Source organism: Protopterus annectens, chromosome 9.part0 (genome assembly GCF_019279795.1).
Source record: "Protopterus annectens isolate FY-2018-M chromosome 9.part0, PAN1.0, whole genome shotgun sequence".
In the NCBI taxonomy this organism is placed as follows: Eukaryota; Metazoa; Chordata; order Ceratodontiformes; family Protopteridae; genus Protopterus; species Protopterus annectens.
In genome coordinates, this window is record NC_056743.1 from 545,261,630 (window position 1) to 545,289,410 (window position 27,781).

Below are 27,781 nucleotides of genomic sequence, written 5' to 3' on the forward strand. Positions count from 1 at the left end.
AACTTATCAATGACTAACATTTTGATAATTTTACTTTTATTGTGTTGAAGATCGCACTTTAATAAGTACATGCTTTACATTTCATAATTGAGAGTTTACCATTTTCTGAAACAAAATGTCCAACAATAAAACATTTGAGCTGGTGTCTCAGAGGTAACACCAGCTTGTGCTATGTCTTTGTCCAGATATTCAGTAACTTACATGTACATAAAAGCTCTGTCAGTTAATTGGGTTGCTAATATTTTTGCTGGCTCGCTCTGGGTAAATCCATCTCAACAGACATAGCATTTGAAAGACATGAAGTATCCTTCATGGTTCTCCCCCTTAGTTAGTTATATAAGATGTAAATCTGTCTTTAGTGTCACCGTAGCCTTGGGAATCACCAACATTTCATGGGTAACAGCCTGGATCAGTTGCTCCATGGTTATCATCTTGTCAATTAAAGAAGCATAGATGCATTACACTACTGGCCAATACCACAATCTGAGGAAAGAAAGTCACTCAATTAATAATCTTTCAGGTAGCAAAAATTAAAACTCAAGATTTTTTTTTTGGCATGGAAAAACTTGTGTCAAATACTGCTGCTGTACAGATCAGTAATGTATAAAATAATTTATCAAAGATGACTTGTCTATAAAATATTGTAGGTTTATTGAAAAGAAGGAAATATCAGTGATGGCTCTTCATTTATGTATTATATTTTTGCACTCTCACACACAAACACACACACATATAAATATATGTGCGTGTGTGTAATGTAAAAAAAGAAATCACAAAAAACTAGGACCATGAGAGAGTATTACAGCTTACCTTTAAACATCTATTACAAGACCACCAGTTATAGCTGAGCCCACATTCTGCCTCTCAGTACTCATCGTGGGATTAGTACTTCTGTTTTCTCCAGGTGAGAGAAGGAGTACAGGGACATTATTTCCTGGAGACTGCTGATCACCAGAAAGCCTAAACTGCTTTATAGGTGACAGCTTGGAATCTTTGCTTATATTCTGTTCCTGAAGGAGAAGGAGCAGCATGCATTGATTCCAGGCTGTTTCTTGTTGGACAGTGAGTGCCTGTGCTTAACATTCTTGATTGATCTGGTTGCTATTCAAGGCATCTACTAGGAAGAGACTTCAAGCCTACAGACTCTTGCATCATCTGGGACAAGATGGTGGAACACCAAACAAGCTGTGGCCTGCTTCTCTTCTTGGAATTGGTGCTAACAATTTGCTTCTGGTGAGAAAAGAAGCAAAGGAGCATTGTATCCCAAGAGAGTGAAGCTGTGGTGAGAGGAGCATTAGAAGTAGCCAGGCAATAGGTTCATAGGCTCATAGGTAGGTACTAGGCTATCAGCCCAAGGGCCTACGTAAGCCTAGCCAACAAGGTTCCCTGGCTAACGCCACCCAATAAAGTTATTTTCCTGTGCCACTGTCTAGTAGAGACACATAAGTGATCCCCTAGGTATCTTTCCTATTTCCCATCCACTCATCAAGATTTTTCTTGAAGAGTGCTAATGAAGAACTTTGCTTGACATAGATGGGTAGCCTATTCCAGAGTATGGGAAGTCTCTGGGACAGGAATCTATCCCTCCAGCATGTCCTGTTTATTGTGGTGACAAAGTTTAGGTCCGTAGAGCATGTAGTTCGGAGGGATTGGGATTTCTTTAGGTGTAGCATGTCCAACAGCTCTGGGTTTGACATAGCTTTATATGTTAGGCAGAGATCACCTAGGTGATATCCTATGAAGTAAAGCTGGAGTTTTTGAGACAGTCAGTGTAGGGCATTTGTTTGAGACCAGTAATCCTCTATGTGAGGTACTTCCGTGGCCTTTCCAGCCGCTGCAGATGTCTTTTGAGGTACATTCCAAAAGAGGCGTTGTACTCTATAATGGGTCTAATGAGTGTCGAGTAGAGAGGAACAATGACCTCTTTTTTCCAGGATGAGAACCTTTTTATGATGAGGCGTGCCATGTAGAAGGACTTCCTAACTACTGTGGCAATGTGACTATTAAAGGAGAGACTACTGTCCACCTGTGTCCCAAGGTTTCTTATCACACATTCGGCGTTAAGTAGATTGCTGCCTATGTGGTAGTTCATGGGTACAGAGTTTTTACCAAAGGGGATGACACTGCACTTTTTGACATTGAGCTTGAGGCCATAGCTCTGACATCAGGCATCTCTCTCAGCGAGGCCCTTCTGTAGTATGTCCACATCATTTGGGTTCTTGACTATGGCTCCTAGTTTGCAGTCATCTGCAAACTTTATTAGCCAGAGGCCTTCTGTATTTGCCTGTAGCCATTCATGCGACTCCCCTCTTTCATCATTCTTGACAAGCTAATTCTTTGTTTTCAGTAAGTACTGTTTTATTTGTTTCTAACTTCAGAATATCTGCCTAAATAATTAATCCTTATATTTTCAAGGTCTACGTATTAGTTTCCCTGCAAGTGTTTGGCAGTGCTCTGTACAGACTCAGACACCTTAAGTGACATTTTTCCTATAAAAAGCACAATTGAAATTTCTTCAATACCTAGTTGCACACAGGACAACTACTTTGCAGTGGCAAGCACTGTTCTCATAGTTGCAAACTGGATACTGCTGACAGTGACTGATATTCTCACTCCAACTGTCTAATCAATAAAAAAGAGTCTGTTGCCATGGATACAAACCTTCCTACTGTCTCCATTACTGGCTTGGTGGATATGGGCATCCTGAGGTTAATGTAGAAATTGCATCATGTTTACTTACAACCAGTTAATTCTCAAACAAACTGATATGGTATGTGAGAAATGTATTTACACAATATCACTGGAGGCAAAGCTCTCACATAAAAGTACTCCTAATGTCAATAAGGTTGTCAGTAGTACAAACACTGTACCCATCATGCACAATTCAAAGCAGACATATCGACCCACATATGCTGAGGCACTTACATGTAACCTTTCTAAACCACAAAGACCACCTAGACAAAGTACACATAACAAATACCCACATCAGGCCAAATGTGCTCTTTCAAAACAACATCCACATCAACACATACAGCTACATCTCATGGAGCCTCTACCTCTAAGCCCATAAGGCAAGCCACCACACAATCCAAAATTCTTTTCATTTGAGACTCCATTGTAAGACTTACAGATGCCCTCTCACCAGGATGAGTCTGGAGAAAGTTACAGTCAGTTGCTTATCAGGAGCTAGGATCCGCCACATTATACACGCACTCAGGTCATTGGACTGCAATTACCAATATGACTCAGTCATAGTCCATATGGGAATAAATGACCCGAGATGTACCTCCTTAGACTATATGAAGAGAGACATCATGGAGCTCTCAGAATGTGTGTCTCAGGCTGGTATGAGCCTAGCATTGAGCAGCATTTTATGTTCTCCAAGGATGATGCCACAATAAGAACAAAAGATGATTGACTTTAATAACTGGCTTAGTTTCTGGTTTCATTCTAAGGGGGTCAATATTTGTTAGCATGGAAGGAGATGGTCAACAAACCATGCTGCTTTCCCAGGGTGGTTTGTACCTCCCTCTAGGCTTTCGAATATTAGCTAAAACATTCTCTTCCCTCATAGTGCCTTTTTTAGGCAATGCAAAACTGAAAGTACTTCCGACATAGCAAATCAAAGCCAAGAAAATCTAAAGGTATTCATGCTCAATCCTAGGAGTCTAAACAAAAAAACTCCATTCCCTGGAAGGTCTCTTTACCCTAGAAAATGTTGACATCTGTGCAGTCATTAAGAAATGGTTTAAAGCTGCAGTGAGCACACCAGCGGTCCAAGGGTAGAATGCCTTCCACACAATTAGGCCATCCACTTCACAGAGGGGGACTAAAGTTGGAGGTGTCTCTATTTACATCAAAAATAAGTATACTTCAAGGCTAGTCAAACAACACAATGCTCCATGTTCAAATCACCATAGGCAAAATCCAATACCATTTCCTTGCAAGCTATAGATCCACCTCCATGACCCAGGAAGCTCATACCATGTATTTAAACTTATTAGAAACACTAACCATCCAACCCAATACCATATTCATGGGTGACTTTAATTACCCCACTATTAACTGACAATCCTATATGACACCAAACCTACATGTACACAGATTCCTGGATTTTGTAAACACAAACTCCCTGGACCAGATAGGCAATACACCAGCCAGGGGTGCAACCATACTGGATCTGGTACTGACTAATATGGGAGACTGCTGCACACCCCCTACTGTAATGCCTTCCCTGGTAAGGCCATATCCCAAAATGGTCTTCTGTGAAGTAAAAATAAAACCTGGACCCTCAGCTAAACCTGGAATATTCAGGAAGTATTCTAAAGCTAACCTCCTGCTATTAAGTGAGAACCTGGCAAAATATCAAGCCCCCATAAACCCTGAGAACACTTCTGCCTATGAAGAACTGTTCTTAGAAACCCTGTACAGGCATGATGATAACTGCATAGAGGTAGTTGTACCCAACAGGATGAAGTACAGAACTAATTCAAAAACAAACCACCCTGGTAGAATCACAAAATCAATAGGCTTTATAACAGAAGGAAGAAAATCACATTTAAAATTAGGAGGTGTAGCACCCAGCAGGATAAAAACACTCTCAACAAACTAAACAAACAAGTCAGAGGACAAATAAAGTGTACCAAAGCCAAATTTGAGCTAGGTTTGGCCTCCCAGGCAAGGACAACAACAAAGCATTCTTTAGCTATGTCCACAACCTCAAAGGCAATACACAATTGTGGGCAGAGCTCATTGTACATGGAGCCACCTATATTGAGCTAGAAGATACAGCACACCTCCTGGCTGATAAATTCAGCTCCAAATGTACTCCTCTGTCCCCCCTCAGCCTTCCCTCAGGAAATACCATGAAATATAACTCTCCCTACAATAACTATGGAAAAGATCATTAATGCTCTAAGACCAAGAACTCTGCATCAATGGGCCCAGACAATATTCTAGGATGCCTTCTAAATAGCATGAAACATGACCTATCAGGGCCTCTGAAATTATTATTTAAATGTAGCCTCCAAACAGGCTTTGTGCCTCATGAATGGAGAAAGGCAACAGTCATCCCTCTGCACAAAGTTGGGCCATCTACAGACACTGGAAACTACAGATCCATAAGTCTTACTTGTTTTATATGTAAAGCCATGGAAATAATTATCATGGAGATGATCAGACACTGGACCAAACCCAGTTTGATTTCGTCAAGGGCAGATCATTCCTAATCCAACTGGTAGACTTCTTTGAGAAGGTCACCAAAGCCATGGATGACAGCAAAATCATACATACTGCCTACTTTGACCTGGACAAGATATTTGACACAATAACCCACTTGGGTATGGTTAACAAACTTAAAAGGTTAGGTAAAAACCCATATGCTACCAGGTGGATAGACAACTGGCTCACAGACAGGACTCGGGAAGTTAGAAATGGGGAGTCCACCTCTACAAAGAGGCCAGTCACCAGTGGAGTCCCTCAGGGATCAGTCCTTAGACCTCTCCAATTTGCCATCTACTTCTCAGAAGTCAAGGCTAATGTCAGTGGTCTCTGGCTGACTAAATTTGCAGATGATTGCAAATTAGATGCCATTGAATCTCACACTGACACAAATGTTCTCCAGGAGGGGCTGACACAGACAAACAACTGGTGTCCGAGCCATGGACTATAACTAAATGCCAACAATGCATAATAGTATCCTTTGGGAAGTCATCCATCCCTAGTAACTATCATATTGATAACACACCCCTTACAGTTGTCCCAGTAGTCAGGGACTTAGGGACACACATAGATAGCAATCTTATCTTGATAGAACTAAATCCCTCAGATCTTCAGATGAATTGTTAATTTATTGTGAAGGTAAGAAGGGACAACTCGTGTCAAAACTGACTATTTTCAAATGGCTGTCTAAGATTATTGGCGTTTGTTATACTCACCATAATAAAACTATTCCAGTCATGGTTAATGCTCACTTTACCAGGGCCATGGTTTCATCTATGGCTTTTTGGAAGGGGTTAGATTCTAGAAGTATTCTAGAAGCTGCTACTTGTTCCTATGGACATACTTTTACAAAGCACTATAAGCTTGATTCGTTCTACAGGACTAGATCGTTTGTGAGAACCATTCTCCAAGGGTCTCCTGGACTCTTCTCCTCCTACTTCCCACCTCTCAAATGTAGTTAGCTAAGGTAATCTTCAGCTCATAAGGTAGCTGCTGCAGTGATCAATATGACAAACATAATACAACTTTGTAATTTAAACTTAAAACGGTAGACATTCAAATAATCACTGTTGCAGTAGCTGTTCCATTCCGCCATCCCCCTTGCTTTTGGTGTTTTCTTATGGCAGCGTGTGAGCATTTATTTATTTATTTTTTAGCATTGTCCATTCAGGGCTAAACCTCCCTCTATCTGATGGCTGGAGAGATCTGAAGGGCATCACACCCAAACTTGTCTTTACTTTAGCTGAAGCTCATGCTTCCTGGCAGCTTAGGTGCATGCCCTGAAGAAGAAGCTGTCCAGCTGTTATATCCTTGGCAGGACGTAACCCATATAGCTAAGGTTACTGCAGTGGGGATCTTTCGAACATCTACTATTATGGTAGGTTTAACTTACTCAATTGTATTTTCTTTTAAATGCTAGGAAGGTAATACCAATATATAGACCAACAGCTGCCAGATGCACAGGCTGTTTTAGAAGTGACAGAGGCATCAGAAATCAACTGGCAACATCTGTTGGATAACACAACTATAACAATCTATAGCAATATCTTAGAGCAGTGAGGATGGTAATCACCTCATTTGGTGTCTGAGAAATCTCAGGGCAAAAAGCAACAGTTACAAGGAAGGTCACAGAAAGTTCATACTGTCACTTTAATAAATTTATATATCATTTAAACTGCTAGGTTAGATATATCAGAGACTGGAATCAAAACTACCGGTTGAAATATTAAAAGTCTCACATAAGCAGATGATACCACATTTACTGCTGATGATAAGGTGAACTTGTTGATGAAGGTGAAAGTAGCAAGTGCAAAATATAGTTTGCTAATCAACATAAAAAAAAAAAAAAAAAAAACAGAAAACTAAGATTATGCCATCTACCCTTATCAATTCTTTACTAATAGACAGGCAAGAAGTCAGTGCAATGACAGATTTCATTTTCCTCTGTACAACGTCTGCAGATAGTGAATCTAGCTACGAAAGCAAAAGTCTCTTGCTTTTCAGAATGAAAGCTATCAAAATATTTGATAACATAGGAAAGAGCAAAGTCATCATATTGCCTTTAAAGGTCCATATTGTTATCAAAGTTATGATTCCACAGTAACAGAATATCACTGTGAAATCTGGACTCGAAATAAAGCTGTTCATTGTACAAATTATAGTTTTGAACTGTAGCATTGGTGAAAACTGAGAATTCCACAGATTGCAAATAAATCAAATAAAGAGTTGAAGCCAGATTTTCCACTGAAAGACACGGCAGCAAATTCTGTTAGTCGGATACTTTGTTCAAATAGTATGAAGGCAGCATTCACTGGGGGAGGCGCCAATAATGAGACAGACTGGCACAAGAAGGAGTGGGCAGCAAAGGCAATGATTAATAGACAGCCTTACTGAAACAGTAAATATAGCCTTACAAGAATGAGAAAAAGCAGTGGTGGGCAGACAGGCCTGTTGCACTAAAATCCTTCAGGTCACATTGAGCCTGTCTTGACTAATGCACTGAATATCTTTAATCCTGGTAACTGAATGACATACAAGAACATCTGGAAACCCAATTCATTTTTGGAAACCTGACATGCTAAGGCTGTAACAGCTGCAGGGGTAAAGAGATAAAAAGGCTGCCACAAACAATAAATAAGTACTTCATTTGCAATAAATCTCTCTAGTGCTCTCAACATTTATTCTTTTTCATACAATGGTTTCTAACTGGTCTTACTTTTTGTCACAAAGGGAGTATACAGCCTAATAACAGAGGTTGGGTTTCAACAGACTTTGCTGGAAAAAAATGAATTGGGTTGACAGATAATCTTAAAGGCCATTCAACCATCAGGGTTAACGAACATTTCCAACAGCACAAGACAAAACACTATATCTGCATTTCATTTTTGCTTCATGTAAATATTCATTGATGTACACTTGGCTGTTTGAGTCATAATTGCAGGAAAATAATGAATTATGTGAAAGAAGACCTTTGCAAAAGCAAAGTGTGCAGAGCTCATTGTTAATGGAGTCACCTGTACTGAGCCTCAATATATAGGGGAGTCCCCGGGGAGTCCCTGGTGGTCTAGTGGTTAGGATTCGGCGCTCTCACCACCGCGGCCCGGGTTCGATTCCCGGTCAGGGAAGCTTCAATGCACCTTTTCCCTGGGATCACTTCTGTGGCTCTGCTCGACAGTGGCACAGGAAAATAATTTTCTTGGGTGGCGAAAGCCAGGGTACCTTTGGCTAGGCTTATATAGGCCCTAGGGCCAATAGCCTAGTACCTACCTATGAACCTATGAACCTATATAGCAAACTTACTGGCTGACAAATTCAGCCAAGTTTACCTTTCTCTTCAAACTTCCCTCAGGAAATATCATTAAATGTAACCCCCAATGCTATCACTAGAGAACAGGTCTTTAATGCTCTCTCTAAGGCCAATAATACTGCATCAATGGGGCCAGACAATATTCCAGGATGCCTTCTAAATAGCATGCAATGTGCCCTATCAGGTCTTCTGGAATTACTATTTAGCTGTAGTCAACAAACAGGATTTGCATGTGATGAATGGAGAACAACAACAGTCATCTCACTGCACAAAGACTGGACATTTACAGAGCCTGGAAACTCCATCCCCGTAAGTCTCACTAGTTTCATATACAAAGCCATAGAAAGAAGTATCATGGAAATGATGAGTAATGACACAGGAAATCTTCAGACACAGGACCCAACAAAATTTGGTTTCATCAAGGGAAGGTCATGCTTATCAACCCTGGTGGACTTGTCTGAGAAGGTCACCAAAGTAATGGATGAGGGCAAAATGGTTCACACTGCCTACCTTGACCCGGCCAAGGGATTTGACACAATACCTCATGTTATGTCCCTCCAACTCTGGGCCAGTAATCCAGGAGCATCAATCCTCACCACTGGCACCAGTGGAGGATAATAGGTACACACACAGTATCGTCAGATGCAACTCTCTGCATTAGGCACAATCAACCACAGTTTCCCTTAAGACCATACAGGGAACAAAGTCAGTCTGGAGATGCTTCCTCTCTCCTTCTCCAGATCCCTAATATGACTCCCCACTGGCACAACTGTAATGTTGAGTCCTTAGCGAGGGTTCCAAACAAAGTCCACCAACACTTTCTCTGTCCAACCAGTGCTTCGTATCCCTGCCCAAGTAGCTGACACACACACTCTGTGAGATTTGATTTGCACACACACACACACACACACACACACACACACACACACACACACACACACACACACACACCTGCAAAAAGGTGGCACAGGTTTATTAGCTATGCCTCCTTTTGCCCAGACTATAAAGTAGTTATCACTGCCACCAGAACCCATCACCAGCTACTTTAACGCCCTTACAAGGGTAACCAATATACTGAGTGAAATTAATATTAATACAAATGGTAGTTTGACCAGGAGCAAGGCTATTAGGAGTGGCCCATACAGTGTCACCAAATAAATATGCAAGTACTCCGAAAACTTAAGTATATCTACAAAGATCAGTCACAATGAAAGGTTTAAATATATTTAATAATAAATAATAAAAGAACAAGAAAATACTAACTATATATTCACAGTCACATCACAGTTCAAATCGCAGGAATATTTAAAATAACACTGAAGGACAGGCTCAGACAAATAAAGAAAAAATATCAAAACTAACCTTCACTACATTCCTGACTGAATCTAAGAGAATCACTATTCCTTACTTACTTAATAGAGCAAGGCAGATGATGTGGTGAATGGTCCCTCTTGTTATCAGGCCCAAGACAGAATACAGAATGCTCAGTCTCACTAAGAGACTTCTCAAAATAATATCTAAAATATTACTTGTGGATAGCTTGCAAAATGATATTACCTCTGGTCATCTGACTTTTAGCTCCCAAGCAACCCCCCAGCACCAGCAGCTGGCAGGATCCAGATTGGAGGTAGGTGCTGGCAGCCACAAAACAATTGCATACCTCCACACCTCCAGAGCAGCAACCAGTTCACCCCAAAGACAACACAGAAAGCTTCCCAGTACAGACTCTGTATCTCTGGCTGCATTGAAACCCATGAGACAGCATCCCCATGGCCTAGCCTATAAAGCAATTGAATTTCAGATATACTCCTGATTTTCAACCTCCTCTGTCAAAATATATACATCTAAACAGTCACAATAGTGTATGTACACTTCTGTTCTCTCCTGCAGGGCACACAGTGGATACATTTCAAACACAAGGACCCCACAAATACCTCCTCATCACAAACATCTGTACAAATCAGTTTGATACACACATTACATACAATTCTAATCTATTTGTAACATCAGCATCTTGTATAAATTGGTTTTATATTCAAAAAATGACATGTAATTATTTACTAAATTCCAGCTAGCTGGCTGGCAGTACCTCCTTTCATCACATCACACTTGGGCATTATTGACAAACTCAAGAATTTAGGTACAAACCCTTATGCCACCCCGTAGAAAGCCAGCTGGCTCAGAGACAGGACCCAGGAAGTTAGAAATGGGGAGTCCACCTCTGCAAAGAGGTAAGTCACAAGAGGAGTCCCGTGAGAATCAGTCCTGGGACCATGCCTTTTTGGCATTTACGTCTCTGAAGTCAGAGCCAATATCAGTAGCCTCTGGCTGAATAAATTTGCAGATGATTGCAAATTAGGACCTGTCATTGAATCCCACACTGACATAACTGTCTTCAAGAAAGGGCTGATACAAACAAGTAACTGGTGTCACAATTATGGACTAAAACTAAATGCTAAGAAATGCATAATAGTATACATCAGGAAGTCATCCACCCCTGGTGACTATCATATTGACAACACACCCCTAACAGTTGACACAGTAGTGAGGGACTTGGGGAAACGCATAGACAGTAATATAGCCTTTGACCATCTCATGCTTACAGTAGTTGAGGAAACCATTCTACATTGTGCAACTTATAAACAAAGGCATGTAGGTCCAAGGAAGTCATTATTCCACTGGATTTGGCATTCATCAAACCTATCATTAAGTACAATGCCCCCCTTTGGAATGTACCTAACCAGTCAAATAAAACAACTGGAATTTCCACTGAGGTTTCTCACTAAAAGAATACAGGGTGTAAGTAACACATTCTGTGCAAACCATCTCAAAGGCCCATCCTTGTATTCTGTCTCCTACAGGCTGTTGAGGAGAGATGTAGGCCTGGCATACGATTCATTGTCAGACCCCACTCTGATGGACCTCCTGCATATCCACAAAACAAACAGCACCAGAATTACCTATTCTAAATACTAAAACCTTGCCTGTATTATGAATAGGACATGCTTGAGAGACAGGTATGTATCCCAGAGACTACCCTTTCTCTGGAATAGGCTCCCCATCTATGTGAAGCAGAGTTCTGCACTACCCCAATTTAAGTGTAACTTGGGCAACTGGATGGGGAACAAAAACATTCATCCTTGCTTTGACACCTATATCTCTAATCGACAAAGGCAGCAGATAAATGGTTCATTTCCCAAGCCCCTGCTTGTAAATATTTCATCTCCCAAGCCCCTGCCTACACTTATCAAGGGTACCAGAACTTTTCAGAGATTTTGGATGCATGGCTAGGCTTAAAAAGGTCCTTAGGCTTAAAAAGGTCCTTATGGTCATTACCTAGTAAATACCTATGAAACTATTGAGCTATGAATGAATAAATAAATAAAAAAGTGGATCATACTCAGTATCGCTATGCCTTCAATAAAGCAGCTATAAAGGGAATGAAGTATTGATATTGTTCTGGGGACAGCTGCCTTCTGGTCCAAAAAGAAGCCACTAGTGTCTGCTACATTTAGGCATGTAACAATTTTAGTTTTGTTCTTTTGCCTATTTAAAACCTACATAAAAAGGCAAAAAAGTCATGCCTTTGAAAATAGGTATATTTTTAGGTGTTTCCTTTTCTTGAGGGTTTGTTGGTGCCACCACATTTGGATTTGATACTTTATTAAACTGCAGAACAAACTGATGCAAGGCAACAGAATGGACATTCCAACAATATGAGCTCTTAATAAATAATGCAACTTTTATTTTTTTTATAGTCTCATTAGCCTCATATTATTCTACATAGTATTTCTCTTTATGCATTCATGTCATCAAACTTCTAGTCATGATGACATCACTGCCTATGTGAGAGATCATACGGTATAAAATCTGAAAATCTGAAAGATAACATTTTTACTTTTATTTTATGGCTTGGGAGGTTGCTTTAATTGGTAAGGTGTTTACCTTTACAGACACAAGATGCAGGTTTTGATTCTTACATGGGGTAATTGGCTAGGCTTACAATGGCCCAAAAAGGCAGTTAGCCTAGTACTGATCTATGAACCTATGTACCTATTATACTAAAAATTTCATTTTGTGAAACTGTTATAGTGCATTCAGGATGCAGAAGTTATACATCCTCGCTCTGTTTTGGCAATTTTACAAATCAATCATTTGGACTTGAAATGAGCATTCCAACATTAAACGTGTTCTGGAAGACACGCCACCAAAATAATCTGCATGTGTTTCTTGCATGCTTTTTTTGCTGTATTTTCTCTGCTTCACCCCATCCCAATTTTCAAACCTCCATCTCTGCTTGCTCGTTAAGCTCATTAGTTTACTATGGGGCAAGAGTCTTTCCTCTCAAGATGAGACTCAAACCTGGAGAGTGGTGCCCACATTCATGAGGAAAAGGGTTTTGTATATAAAAACCTAACCTCACTGCACATGCTCAGTAAGCTGCCTATGGATTGGCATGTAAAAAGCATCCATTAGAATGTGATGTTCATTTCCACAAGGGGCATTAACTAATCATGAGTCCCTTGAAAACTGAGGTCAGCACTCTCATATGGCCTCTAGTTTTCACTGAGAAATCTGTCATGGGACTGAGTCCTTCAGACATGTGTCAAGACAGTTTCCTAAGTCGTATACCTTCAGAGAACCCTCTTCCTCTGGGATTTACTCAGGGCTCTATCGATCTATGCCACTGGAGCTGGCTATCTTCCTGGTTATTCAGGCCTTTATTTCAAAATTTATCAGTTAATTGAATAATGCTGTATATGTGTGTTTGATTGATTACTTCTAGGGCATGTGATCGTATATTTTCTACTTAAACCTTCTTGTACTTTATTCAGATGAAGTCTTTTTACATTTTCCTGTGAAAAGAAAGTGCTCAGTATAGTCTAAATTTTTGTTGTGCCAAATCATTTATTGTAAATCTGCATTTTACTGTATGTTTTGCCTGCATTGTTATTATTTTTCTTTAAGTAGTGTAATATCTCTGAATATGTGCTGTACTAAACTACTGTCTTTATTGGCTCAGGCTATAGCTGAAAAGACTCCAATGATCAGCCCACCTAACTAGTTATCAAATATCAAATCTTCTTCTTCTTTCGGCTTTTTCCAGTTAGGGATTGCCACAGCAGATCACCTGTCCACTGATGATTGGCAGTAGAGTTTTACGGTGTCGAGTTGCCAGCCCGGCACCCAACTTTCCACAGAAGGCACACACACGCACTCATGCCTAGGGCCAATTTAGACTGTCCAAGCCACGTACAGCATGTCTTTGGGATGTGGGAGGAAACCGGAGCACCCAGAGGAAACCCATACGACCAAAGGAGGACATGCAGACTCCGCACAGAAGGCACCCGAGCTGAGAATCGCACCAGAGAACCTCTTGCTGCGAGGCAGCAATGCTAACTGCTGCACCGCCATGGCCGCCCAGTTATCAAATGTCAAATAAACAAAAATAAAATAAAGTGTTTATGTGATTACAGTCACTTTTTTGAATGGGTTTTGACTGAAGTGCAGAATGTTGACCACAATCCATTAAAGCAAAACTTCAACCTCCAAAATGGGTTTTATGATAGGTCCTGCCCATGGGAGGGGGGTATCCATATCCATGCATGCCTTTGTTTGATGCACTGAAGTTTGATGTATTTTGATCGTGACTAACATTCAGTAAGTCACTCACAATCTTCTCAAAACCATGAGCTGATACCAGGAATGTATATAGATATGCAAATGTATACATATACATAATATATATATATATATATATATATATATATATATATATATATATATATATACTTCACTTTACTGAAATCCCATTTCACTGGCATTCATTTCACTGAGACCAAATCCCTAAAGTTCAAAACACTGATAACTCATTTCACTGAACTGGAAGCTATAGACTTGATGTGGCAGTGTGTACAATACTGTGAGGGAAATGAAATGTACATGTCCTTTTCCCCACTGTATTGTGACCTGGAGTTAGTATATATAGATAAGGGGGGTGTGGGTCGAGTAGTCCTCCACTTAGTTTGGTTTTATATTGTCTGTTTTTTGTTAATGGGATATATAAGTAGTTTTTAAGTTGTGGAAAGAGGTAGACATTAGTTTTGTGACTTTGTGTATGGTTTCACATTTAGTCTTGTGAAATTTAACATCTTAAGATGTTAATGAAATGAGATTCAGAGAAATGAGTTGTCAGTATTTTGAAGTTTAGGTGATTTGGACTCAGTGAAATGAATGTTAGTGAAATGGGATTTTGGGTATATATATATATATATATATATATATATATATGTGTGTGCGTGTGTGTGTGTGTGTGTGTGTGTGTGTGTGTGTGTGTGTATGTGTGTAAATCTCTCTCTCTCTCTCTCTCCCTATATATATATATATATATATATATATATATATATTTATATAAGGAGTGTTTTGTGTGTTTTAATATTATTTTTGTCAAATGACATTAATCGACTCACATTCGGTCAAATGTGCTTTGATATTCGCCTTCAGTAGGAAAAAGGATATTTTCAGTGTCGTGCACTCTCCAAGTTGGCATATATAATTAGTAGAAGGTGTGGGGAATATCCTTTAGAGGGTCCTTGTCATACTAGCCATCATCTGTACCCCATCCTGGATCTCCTCATCCCTGGTTATGGTTAGGACTGACCACACATCATTTATCTTCTCTGCTGATTGAAGTAGTATCACCCCTCTAACAAATAAGAGCATCTTTAGCGGCTTCTCCTAGGCAAACCTACTTCAGCGTGTAGAAGACCTATACAAAATTCCAAACAATCCCTTGTAAATTAACCCAACTGAGGGGGGCAGTTGCATTTACTTTGTACTTTTAGAAGCACCTCTACAGCTGCGTAAAAAGTCGGTTACTCATCCACTCTAAATATAACTGTAAATTGAGGAATAAACCTCACTAGCGGAACTCACATATTAAAAAATCTACAACAAAACGAGGAAAATATTAAAAAATCTACAACAAAACGAGGAAAATATTAAAAAAATCTACAACAAAACGAGGAAAATAATGAAAAGCTGCAAGGCAGTCCCATCTCCGATCCTCAAGACTAGACTGAGGCATGCCATCAAGGGATATTAAAACACTATTAGAAATATAAAGCCAATTATGAATTTAAAGGTGCTGCAGATTCCAAAAGAAACTGCAAATCTATATTAGATTATTAAATGCTCATGCTGAGCACTGCATTGAGCTCATCCACAATAACAGCACCCATTCCATCCCCAAGGGTATAATTAATATATCAGCAGACAGATATAGTGCTAACTTTTCCCCTCCTACCCACATTTGTTGCATCACTATCTCTAAAATTTTAATTTCCCCTGCTGTCACCTTGGAGCATGGCAGAGAATCCATGTCAAAGGCTAAAAATAATACTTCAGTGTGACCTGATAATATACCAAGCTACTTTCTCTTCAGTGCCAAGTATACAGTATCTGAGCCTCTACTTAAACTGGTCAACCATGGCCTATCTGCAGGGTTTGTGCTTGGTGCCTAAGGAGTAGCCACTGTGACTACCCTACACAAGGATGACCCCTGTACAGATCCAGGTAATTATAGGCCCATCAGCTTCATAAGCCTTATATCAAAAGCCATGGCATGTATCATAGAAGAACTTATTAGATGTACACCCCACTCAGTTTGGTTTTGTGAAGGGCACATCCTGTCTGTTTAACTTAGAGAACTTGTTTGTATATTTTATCTGTATATGTTTCATGCTGTTGTAGTCCAGTTTCTATTGAATTCTCATCAATGGGGAGATTTTCTCCCCAGGATTCTGCTGAAAAGATGTATGCTTGCTTTCCCAGTCAGACCATCACAGTAATCAAATGCTAAATTCTTAAGATAATACATAAATAATGAATAAATAAACAAATAAGATTTCAGAGGCTTTAGAAAGTGGTCACTCTCTGCACACTATGTATCTTAACTGGGCCAAGGTTTCTGAAACTGTCCTCCATGCTATTATTATTGAAGTTAGACAAACTTAATGTAAGCTTCTACACTGAGCACTGGATTGTTACCTGGTTATCCAACAGAACCCAAGTAGTAAACGTTGCTAGTACCCTCTCTGAATGGAACACTGGAACAAGTTAGATATTGCAGGGTATCAGTGTTCTGGGCTTGCTCCAGTTTTGGCATTTATTTTGAAGACATCCATGCCATTATCCAAGTTTACATCAGTGTAAGCTGGGCACTGTTATCTGTTCATTATTTATTTATTTATCTATTTATTTATTTCCAGTTTGATTACTGGGGAAGTCCACTGGGCCCAGAGAGCCCGTTTTCAGAGGCGGCCCAGGGAGAAAAGCTCAAAGAAACAGATTACAGTAAATATAGCAGTCCAATAAAAATAAAAGTATAAGTACAAATGCATATCAAATAATACAAAGTGTGAGCAATATTGCCATAGTGGAAAAATATTGTGCAGATACATTTTTACAAATTCACACAGTTAAAGTTAAAAGTCAAAAGCTATTTACAATACGAGTGTGAGAGAGTGCATGGGAATTTGCTATATAAGGTTATAGCCAGCTATAAGGTGCTTAGGAACTCAGGAGGATACCCTCCCAGGGGGTTTTGTTAAAAAGTTCTAGGCAGGGAGAATGCAATTACATTTCCATTTGGAAGAGTGTTAGGTGTAAAGCAGAGTTTTGAAGTTGTTCGTATTTGACATTGTCCTTAGTGTGGAAGGGAGAGAGTTCCATTTCTTACCTAAGGAGAAGAAGAGGAGAAGTTGTCCAGCAGGACGTTTAGTTTTGTGACAGTAATTAAGTTTTGGTGTTCAGATCTGAGAGTTCTATTTGGGGTGTATGGGTGAATGATATTAGTTAGAGTGGGGCATTTGGTTGGATTAAATATTGGTCTATGTGCAATACTGAGCTGGGGAAGTCTGGGTAATTTGTGAATTCTAACCAGTTGAGGGATTAGAGGGTAACACACTGATGAGTGAAATGTTTGGCTTTGGTGGCAAATTTAGAAATTTTGTTATAACAGCTTTCAAGTTTGGAAGTGATGGAAGATGTTAGGTTAGTTAGTAGTGTGGCGTCGTACAGAAGGGAGAGAAGGAGGTAAGAGGAGGCCAGAGTATGCCTGGTAGATGTAGAGAGGAAGTGGTTGTTCCTCTATAGCATACCTAGTTTTTGGTGGGGTTTCTTTATATTTTGCTAAATATGGATGTCGAACTTGAGGTGCTCATCTATAGTTACACTGAGTAGTTTGGAAAAGAGAACAACTTCAGAGAGTTGCTTTGGCTAAGGACTTGGAAGGAATTTTTATCAAAAGAGAAAGATTTTGAGGGTATGAATAGTAGTATTTTAGATTTGTTAGCATTGCGAGAAAGGTGATTTTGGCACATCTAGATCTCAGTAGTTGAGAAGGCAGTCTGAGATTTAGATAGGAGTTCAGAGAGGTTAGAGGCACAGCAGACAAGTGTAGATTCATCTACATATTGGATGACTTTGGCATTATGAATAGCAGAGTGAAAGTTATTGATAAAGATATTAAACAGCATTGGTCTGAGGATGGACCCCTGTGGTACTCTGGTAGGGGTGGATAAGAAAGGGGAGGTGCTTTTTTTCCATTTCTCAGCCTGAGATCAATCTGATAGATAGCTTGAGAACCAGGAAAGTGTGTTTTGGGAGAGATTTAGGTTTGAGAGGTGACTTAGAAGGTGCTTATGGGAAACAGTATTGAATGCTTTAGAGAGATTTAGGAGCACTATGGATACTAAGTTCCCAGAATCTCGGCCTTGATTGATAGTTTCTACGAATGAGAATAGAACTGTTATTGTGCTATGTCCTTGTCAAATGCTATTTTGCGTAGGGGTAAGAAGTTGTTTTTTAGTCAGAAAAGGCATAAGTTGGAGGTGGATGCATTTTTCTAGGATTTTAGAGACTGGAGAGAGAAGAGCTATAGGGCATAAGTTTGAAATGTTAGTGTTTTTGCCTCCATTGTGGAGAGGAAGAATAAAGGTGGAACACCAGAGTTTAGAGACATAGGATTCCTTTATGGTTCTGTTAATTAGGATACTAATTGGGAGAACTGTACCATCGGCAGCAGGAAAGGAAGAAGGGATGTTAATAGATGCATTTGAGCAGGGTTTAACTTTGGATAGAAGTATTTTTATGTAGTTAGTGGAGATAGGTTTTAGCTCAAAGATAGGGGGGAATTATTTGGGGACTTAGATGAGGTGGAATGTAGGAGATGGGTCACTGTTAGGAAAATTTTTCGTTAGGTCGGATATTAACTCTATAAAGAAAGAGTTGATTAGAGTGAGGCTAATTTTAGGTCAGATTTACTTGGGTCCGGACAGAGATTATTTTTGGAGCCTGGGTTGAGGAGTGAGGTTATGAAGTTCCAAAAAAGCCTAGGGTTTTGGGGATTGTTGGACTGGAGCGTAGTGTAGTAGGATTTTTTGTCTTTGAAGATTTGCAAAGTTACAGAGCTGTGTATGTTGGAGAAGGGTTTCGCGAAGTTTATTCTTTTGGTAAAGCTTCCAGGATTTGTCTCTGATGCATAATTTGCTTTGTTTCTTTGCTTAGCCAGGGGCAGTTATAGTTTTTATTCTTTTTTTCCTTGGTGGAGCTAGGAAGCCACGGGGCAGTTATAGTTTATATTATTTTTTTCCTTGGTGGAGCTAGGGAATTTAGAGCGTCTATGAAAGTAGAATTAAAGTGGTCTATGGCTTTATTGAGTAGAATGTTTTTTAGAATGTTCCAATTCATTTGTTTGAGATAGTTAGAGAAGGTTTTGGGCAAATTTACTAAGGTTGTGGGTCTGAATATATTGATGTTGGTGTGGATGGGAGGTGGTTGCATGGTAAATGAAAGCTAGGAGGTGGTCACTAATAGAGTCAGGGATGGTGCCAGAGTTGGTAATTTTATTTCGATGGGTGACTATCCAGTCAAGAGTGGATCCTGGGGGATTTGTTTTATTGGGTCTGGTGATGGAGTGGGCTACTTGAGTAAAGTTGAACAGTTTAATGGACAGGGAGGCTATAGGACTGTTGATTTTATTCCAGTCGATGTTTACATTGCCTAGTATGCAAGTTTAAAGGCTAATTTCAGCTGAGGCCCATTGGAGTATGTCTTCAAGGGTTGAGATGTTATTTCTGGGTGGGATATAAAGGGCAATGATACAGAGGCGTTTGTGATTATTCATTTTTAATAGACTGACTGTTAGTTCTGCATTGGCGAATTTAGGAATGGGGTTCGGTAGAGGAATTAAGGAAAGTAGATTGGAATAGATTAATGCAACGCATCCACCTTTTTTCATTGGGTGGTCACATCTAAGAATGTGAAATCCAGAGAGTAGGATTTCAGAGTCAGAAATATGGGGTTTGAGCCAAGTGTCAGAGATGGCTACAATGTCAGGTTGGTTATGACTTAGCCATGCTTGAAACTGATGTGCTTTGTTGTTGAGACTCTGGGCATTGATTGGGAAAAATTTAAGAGTACTGCAGGGGGATGAAAGATTAGAGGATGGGGGAGAGTAATTATTAGTTGTGGGTGGGTTAGATCCAGGATTGGGGTGAATGTCTCCAGCTAAGGTGAGATTATTGAAGGAAGTTATTTTAGTGTGTTTTGGTTTGGATTTAGGATATCCTGGATGGTCTAGTATTTGTTTAAGAGTAAGTGTCTTAGCAGTAGTGGAAATCATTTTAGGATTAAAAAGGTGCAGAGGTTTGAGCTGAAACAGAAAGGAAGAGATGGAAAGAAATGATTATTTGTGTGAGGGAGGAGATGATTTTGTGTGGGAGTATGGTAAGAAGTAGAGAGTAGAATCTGATTGGAGGTATAGGAGCTGGCATGGTATAAAGTTGCTAGGAGTAGTAGGAGGGAGATGGGGGGTTCGAAGTGTTAGGAACAGTAAGGAAAGCATGGTTAGAAAAAGGTAGTTTAATATAGGAGGATTTGTAGTTGGAGAGATGAGCTATGGGGTGAGAGGGAGTAGTGAAAGAGTGATGTATTTAATTACTGTGGGTGAAAGGAGGAGACATAAAGAGGGGAACGCTTTGAAGGCAGACATGCTAAAAAGCTCCAAAAAATGATGGAAAATGAACATACTTCGTGTCTCAAGACAAATACAAAAAAAGTGCAGCATACTAACATTTTGCAAAAAACCCCAAAAAAAACAAAAAACAAAAAAAAATGCTCTTACTTACCTTTCCGTTACACATGGTACTTTTCAGACAAATACTGTCATGGCAGACCTGGGCACATAAGTGGACAACACTCTCCTCTCTCTCTCTCTCTCGCTCATTCAATCATTATCTTTCTACCACAGTCAGGAAATCCCGCAATCCAGCCCAGTTAATTTTCAAGATACTTCCAAGGGAGTATCTTCATGAAATTATGAAGTTTCCTTATCACTATAGTCTTCCCTTGTCACAGCCATTTTAGAATAGAGTGCTCCCAATGCTATATATACAAAGCCAAACATATTGCTCATCTGGAAACACCAGCTATTATTAACAAAACAATGAAAAGCCTAAAGTCCTTCATCAGTCCTGAAGAATTAGCACAAATCCCCTCGCACTCAGTAGCCCAACTGCTGCTCTAAGATGATCTATATTTCACTTTTGGATCCATGAAACACTCAATACTATTTGACCTCTAAGTTTTCCCCAAAACCAATGCTGTATGAACATCAGGAACTTACGTCTGCACCAATCAATAAACAAGACTCACTGTATGGGTAGCTTCCTAAATTAATGCATTCCATAACTTGCAATTACATTTCAAAAAGTACCATTTAATGTTAGTTTTAATGACTGGATAGGAAGACACACATTTACAACAGGGTTATAATCTAAGACTGTGCTTGATTTGGAAAGTGAATACTAATACATTGTTGTATAGGATATTAAGAACTTTTAAGTGTGTCTACCTTAAAGGTGTATATGTCTAGGCATCTTATGATTCCTGAAATCACTTGCCTAATATTGTTCTTACTGAGGGGAATTTTAACATTTATAAGGTAAAAATATCAAATAGCAGTGTAAGGAAAAAGTGAAGAACATCTCGTGAAAGCTTGGAAGGGTAATAGAAGAATGGATATAGAAAGAAAGAGTCCATAAAGCAGGATGAAGGGAGTGTCTGTGATCTGGGCACATGAGTGATGAACAGGTGTCATTGTCTCACAGCTTGGTAATAGGGAAAGGTAAATTGACAAAACTCTTACTCAAGTAAACATAGACTACTAATTTCTGGTATATTATGGATGGTTTGCTCATGCTGTTGTTATTTTATACAAGGCATTTTTGTTTTATCTTGTAATTGCCTTGATTTCAAATAATCAAACTATATAGACAATAAAATGGCAAATACATCTGAAATTGCTATGCAGTATAAGCATCATGCATAATGCACCAAATTTTGAGCTGAACATGATACTTCAGCAAAATATATTGCAAGAAAACATGAGAATACCTCAAATTTTAAGCACTGTAAATTTACTCAGATGGACAACTTAAGCTGTTTTTAAACCCATGACATCTACAACATACAAACATAGGAACATTGGAACAATACTGTGCAAGCAAGCAATCACAGGAACCACAAGATTCCTAGCCACATTCACCTTATAGTAGAGACGGGAAACTATTATGTAGCGCTTTTGTTTTGGCATTTCTTAGAAGAACAATTCATAAGAATGCTTTTTGTCTCTCCCATTCTGATTTCAATTAATTATAGATACTGTACAAATATTCCATTTAGAGTTAATCCTACTTACTAAATACCTACCAATGTATGATTGTACCAATATACTATTAATTTCATTAAAACTGTCAATGCTTACTCTGGGGATATTATTCACTACTCTTGTGTCAGTCTTTTCCATTGTTGTTACTTTTATTTGTACTCTCCCAGGCTGAGCCTGAAGACATTCCCTATGGATAAGCACTCCACCCCGGTCAACAATAAAGCAACAAAGAAATTAAATAAATAAAATTAGTAATAGGAGGAACTTGGCCATCTTGCTCATTTTTTAAGCTAGTGTCCAGCTTCACAAACAGAGCATCTCATGCTCCCCTGATGACCTGAATGGCATTATCAAAATGAATATTCTGAGCTCTGTCTGCCTACCTAGGTTGTGATTAACTGAGTCACTCATTAGGTAAGACAGATAATGTTTCAGGTTGTACTTACTATGTTTTGTCATTGGTAATAGAGTCATTGAGGAAACAGTGACACTTGGAATGGCGTTTTCCTGTTATGGGCCTACCAGCATGCTTTGTATTAACTCTTTTTTCAGTAACTGTCTTGGCAATACCTTCCTTCTTTTTCAAGTACTTCCGGTTCTTGTATAATCCACCTAGAAAATTGTAGAATACTTGTAATATTACAACCCTTTTTAAAACCATCCACCAGGCTATTTGTTTCCATTCTGTATAGGTAATATACCAGGTACTTTTCAAATACTTTCTGTTTCACTGTAGCGTGCAGTTCACACGTTCAGTCATCCCCCTCCCTCCAGAAAGCAATCGCTACCACTGCCTCTCCCATCCAAGTATCACACACTCAGTCCTCCCCTTCCCCCAGAAAGCAATCACTAACACTGCCCCTCATATTCAGGTATCACACATTTAATCCTCCCTTCCCTCCAGAAAGCAATCACTACCATTGCCACTCCCATCCAGGTATCACACACTCAGTCCTCCCCTGCCTCCAGAAAGACCCTCCCATCCAGGTACAGCAATCCTTTCATCTCGTCCACTGTTCCTAGTTGGTACTGATGATGCTGCTTATGAGCTCCTGTGCTCCTATCTTTTTTAAAATATTTGGAACCTGGGTAAAGGCTGCCACATGTTGCACATGAGTGCATGTACATATTTGTCAGAAACACTTTGAAGCACTAAATGCATTAAATAGTATAATCAACCAATTGGTCTGCTCAGGCATCAGCTCTGTTAATCGTAGTTCCCATCCAAAGATTAGAGGGATATACATCACGAGTAAGTATTTTGCCTTTCACCAGGATCTTACTACTTCTGATCATACTGTAAATAAACTTGGTCCTCTTTCATTTTTATCAGTCTCCAATAATAGACAAGACAGTAAATAAGGAGATGGCCACCTCTATTTTTTTGCAAAACTCACAGACATTGAGTATTAGTAACCTGCTGTACTATCATCTCAAGAGCTGGACTTAAACTTGTTTGGCTTTCATTTTTATCAAAGACACTGTAGCAGCTGTAAGGTCCTTAACCCAAATATGATCAAGTTCCACAATCATCTATGCTATATCTTTAGTTAGTAACTCAAATATGTCAACTTATTGCTTTTCCAAACTCTTTCTTATTCAGATTGTGTGTTTGATTAAAAAAAATGGTTTTAATGCTAAGTCTTTCCAAAAATATTCCCAGCGGCCACTAATCCTACCCTTAATCCCATACAGGCCTAATGATTTAATAAAAGAATTTCATCACTGTAGGGATTACAAAAATGTGAATGCAGCTAAAAGTCATCTTTCTTCCCACAAAAAACACCCCTCTTAGTCTTCAGCCTGTCTAATGATGTGCTGTCAGAGGACAATAAAATATAAAATGGTCCTCTAGAACAAACACAAAGGTTGCTAGTCCCTAATGTCACCCAAATTGTGATGATTCCACTAATACACAGAAGGGAAGCTCTGCCTGTGGTTGTGTCCTTATCCTCTGTAGGTATCTGTTCATCTCTAGCTTGCTTTTTTTTCTCTGTGTTGTAGTTTTTTTTTTGTCTTCTCTACCTTTGATATTGTGGAACTTTCAGTGTTAGGCTGTTATAGCATCTTGAGAATCATTGACACAAGCATCTGCATTAATTATTGCTTTGTCTGTTTCTTCATACATGCAAACAAAAGAGAGAATGAACAGAATTAGATTTGCATCCTTAGCCATGTCTGCTACCCATACCCCTAACCCTAATTCTGCCAGTGCCGCTAACCACAGTCCCACATATTATTTTACAGCAGTCCTGTTATAACAGCATGATACTTCAGGCAAATTATATCTGACGGCTCATTAGGGGGTTTTATTTTCTTTCTTTTTCTTTCAGCAATTGCACAAAGAGAACTCTTTTACTCCTTTAGCAATTGGCTTTGGTCTGATCTTTTTTTTTTATTTTCATAAATTTCTCTTTTGGAGAAATTGATGTAACGTGTGTGCGCATCTATATTTCTGAACATCAGTATAATGAATAGACTCAATATATAAACATAAGTCCAAAACAAACAATGTTGGGGAAAAAAGAACCACTGGCATGTAAAAACAAAGTCAAAAAGTAAAAATGAGAAATACAACCAGTGGTACACAGCAGAGGAAGATCCAATTCATAGTTTAATGTATAGAATAACAAACAGATGAGCGCTTTCGCTTATAGCTTCTTCAGATCAAACAACGGAATAAAGCACTAGCTACTTATAATACAAACACAATAGTGCATCCAATCAGTGAAAAAGGCATTTTCAGGTTGCTAGGTACTTAGAACTAGTAATTATTCGAACTAGTAATTAATCTCTCTCTCTGCTTGCAGAAAACTTGTTTGTCTCTTTCGGCTTTTCCCGGTTAGGGGTCGCCACAGTGGAACTTCTGTCCGCTAATGATTGGCAGTAGATTTTTTTACGTGCCGAGTTTGCCAGCCCTGATGCACAACCTTCAATGAAGGTACACCCATTCACACATGTTTCCATACAGAAGACGCTCTAGCTGAGAATTGAACGGCACAACGTCTTGCTGTGAGGCGACAACACTACCGCAGCACCACCACCGCAGTCTCTGTTTGCAGATAACTACCTTTAATATACTGTCATGTAACAAGACCAGTACATAACTGGTATCCCACGCCAAGCTACTAGGCATGTTTATCGATTGCTACCTGAAATTTGATCGCTCTACGTTCACCAAGCCATAAGGAGGACATATCAAAAGCTGGGCTTCCCCTACAGAGTAAAACACTACTTTATTAACTCTGCTACATTAAACACAGCTACTTCTTTTCTAACCTCCACCCTATTAGATGCATCTCCTATCTTAACCGTGCTCAATACTGTATTTCAGCCAAACTAGAACAATGCTACTATAAAGTAAAGCCAAACTCACAACCAACCAATAACATACATCACTCCCTCTATAAAACAAGTAAACTGGCTCAAATTAAGTAATTCTCTGTTGTGCTTACAATAATTACAGCCTTCTAATTATTGTACAATCCTAAAAAATCCCTATCTCTGCACTACATCATTCAACATTACACTGCTAAGTGACCACTACACAGCACTGACAAATCACTACTCTCCATAACTAAACATAGCAATAATGCTGATACCACCTGCATTCACACTGCATTGCAAATAGTGGAACAACCATCCCACTCCACTAAAGAACAGTCTGTATCCTGAACAACTTTAAATGCCAACTGAAGCAATGCCTGATAGATAAATGACTCAGCAACAGCACCTCCCCTGATTAAACTGGCACTACTCAGAGTTGATCTCTGCCTTGCATATAAGGTGATCTCTGACCCTGCTTTATTGGAAATGCTTTGCATTCGCAAGTCAAATGGCACATGGGTTGCTTGCTCTAAGGACCTTAACCTGGTATGTGACATCAATAGAACCTGCTGGTGGTACAGATTTGTCTCCCAGAGATTACCACACCTTTGGAATAGACTCTCACTTAATGTCAAACCAAGCACTTCACTGGCCCTCTTCAAATGCAATCTGGATGGTTGGATGGGTTACCATAAATTCACCACCTGTCTCTCCAGGGTTGGCATTAGATTTTGGGGGCCACAAGCAAATGTCAAGTTGGGGGCCCCCTAGACACTTCCAGTCTAAATTTCACCCTGTCACTGCCACCTGTCCTAAGCAACCTTTTAGTTCATGTTGCAAACTTTTAGGAGTAGTACGCACAGACAAACCTGTAGCTACAATGTTCTTACATTACAACATGCCTATGTAGCACACTGTGTTGGCCTATCTCACAAAGGGCACTTAAATTTAACTGGCATTTAGTTGCAATAATGATACATTACAACAACTCCATGTACAGGTCTGGACATAAGTGAAATGATGCCCTAGGCCTACTGCTTCAACGCATACACACACCCTCCAGTCCTCCTCTCTGATCCCCCCCCCCCTTCTTTTACTACCCATTCCTTACGCATTACTTTTTTCTTCCTTTTTTCACGTTTGCCTTACTCTTCAGCTTTTTCAAGAGGGCATAACTTTCTATATGTTCTGAAGTGCAGTTAAGTTTTTTTTTCTTTTGCACAACCTTTTCATCTAATGATGGCTTAAATAGAAATTATTAAGGAAAAAGAAGAAATTCACTGTTGCTGTTCATCTTCAGTTTTCCTTGCATCCTTTCAACACACCTTTCCTGACCAAGACAGCACAGCAAGAAGCATTTATTTATTAAAATAGAAAGTATGCGCTGAGATCAGTCACTCTGGGCTGCTAACCCCTCTAGTACTTACCCTGATCATGTACATTATCAGCTTTATCCTAACAGGGTCATATCACAGCCTTGTTCAAATTAAAGAGCATAATCAGAAAATAAATACATTTTGTCTTCTTCATTTTTCCCCAGCCAACAGCAGCTTTTGTGGGGTTCCCACACAGTCAAAGATGATTAAGGGGGTTACCTGCAACCATGGGTATTGCAGGGACCTAAAGCTGGCTAGTTAGTTAGTTTTAGTTGAGAAACTGTCCAACAGCAGGGGTTAAATAAGCCAGGGGCACTATGTCAGTGGTAAAATATTTAATGGAATTGTGATGTCTGTTACTTGAGAAATAAAAGGTATTACCCACCTGATTTATTAAGTATACAAGACTGGTGTGCTAGCTTTTTTTGGTTTAACAGACATGTTACAAAATATCAGGATATTTTGTTGTGATAAGGATAAGTTGTTGTGTTTGGGGCTCCTCCCAGGAATAGGGGCCCCTCGGCGACCGCAGGGTTTGCTGGTGCCTAAAGCTGGTTATGTGTTTCTCTCTTGGGCAGGGGTAATAGGTGCTGATTGTGGTAAGAAAGGAACATTTGGCTAGGCTTTTAAGGGCCCTTGGCCATTAGCCTAGTAACTGCAACCATCAAGCAGCAAAACATCACAAAAAACACCAAATAAAACAGGAACCGACAGAACTTTTTGTGTTATTTTGAGTTTTTTTGTTTTATTACCATTACATTGGAGTTTAGCTTGAAGCAGCAAAACACGCCAAATGATTTGAATTGCTTCCGCTATAAC

At 39.4% G+C, this 27,781-nt stretch overlaps 1 non-coding gene across 1 annotated transcript; it reads left to right on the forward strand.

Annotated features, from left to right (window-relative positions):
- Positions 1-8,273: 8,273 nt before the first annotated feature.
- On the forward strand, positions 8,274-8,345 carry TRNAE-CUC. Its single transcript has one exon. It is a non-coding gene; the product is annotated as a tRNA-Glu (tRNA).
- Positions 8,346-27,781: the final 19,436 nt, after the last annotated feature.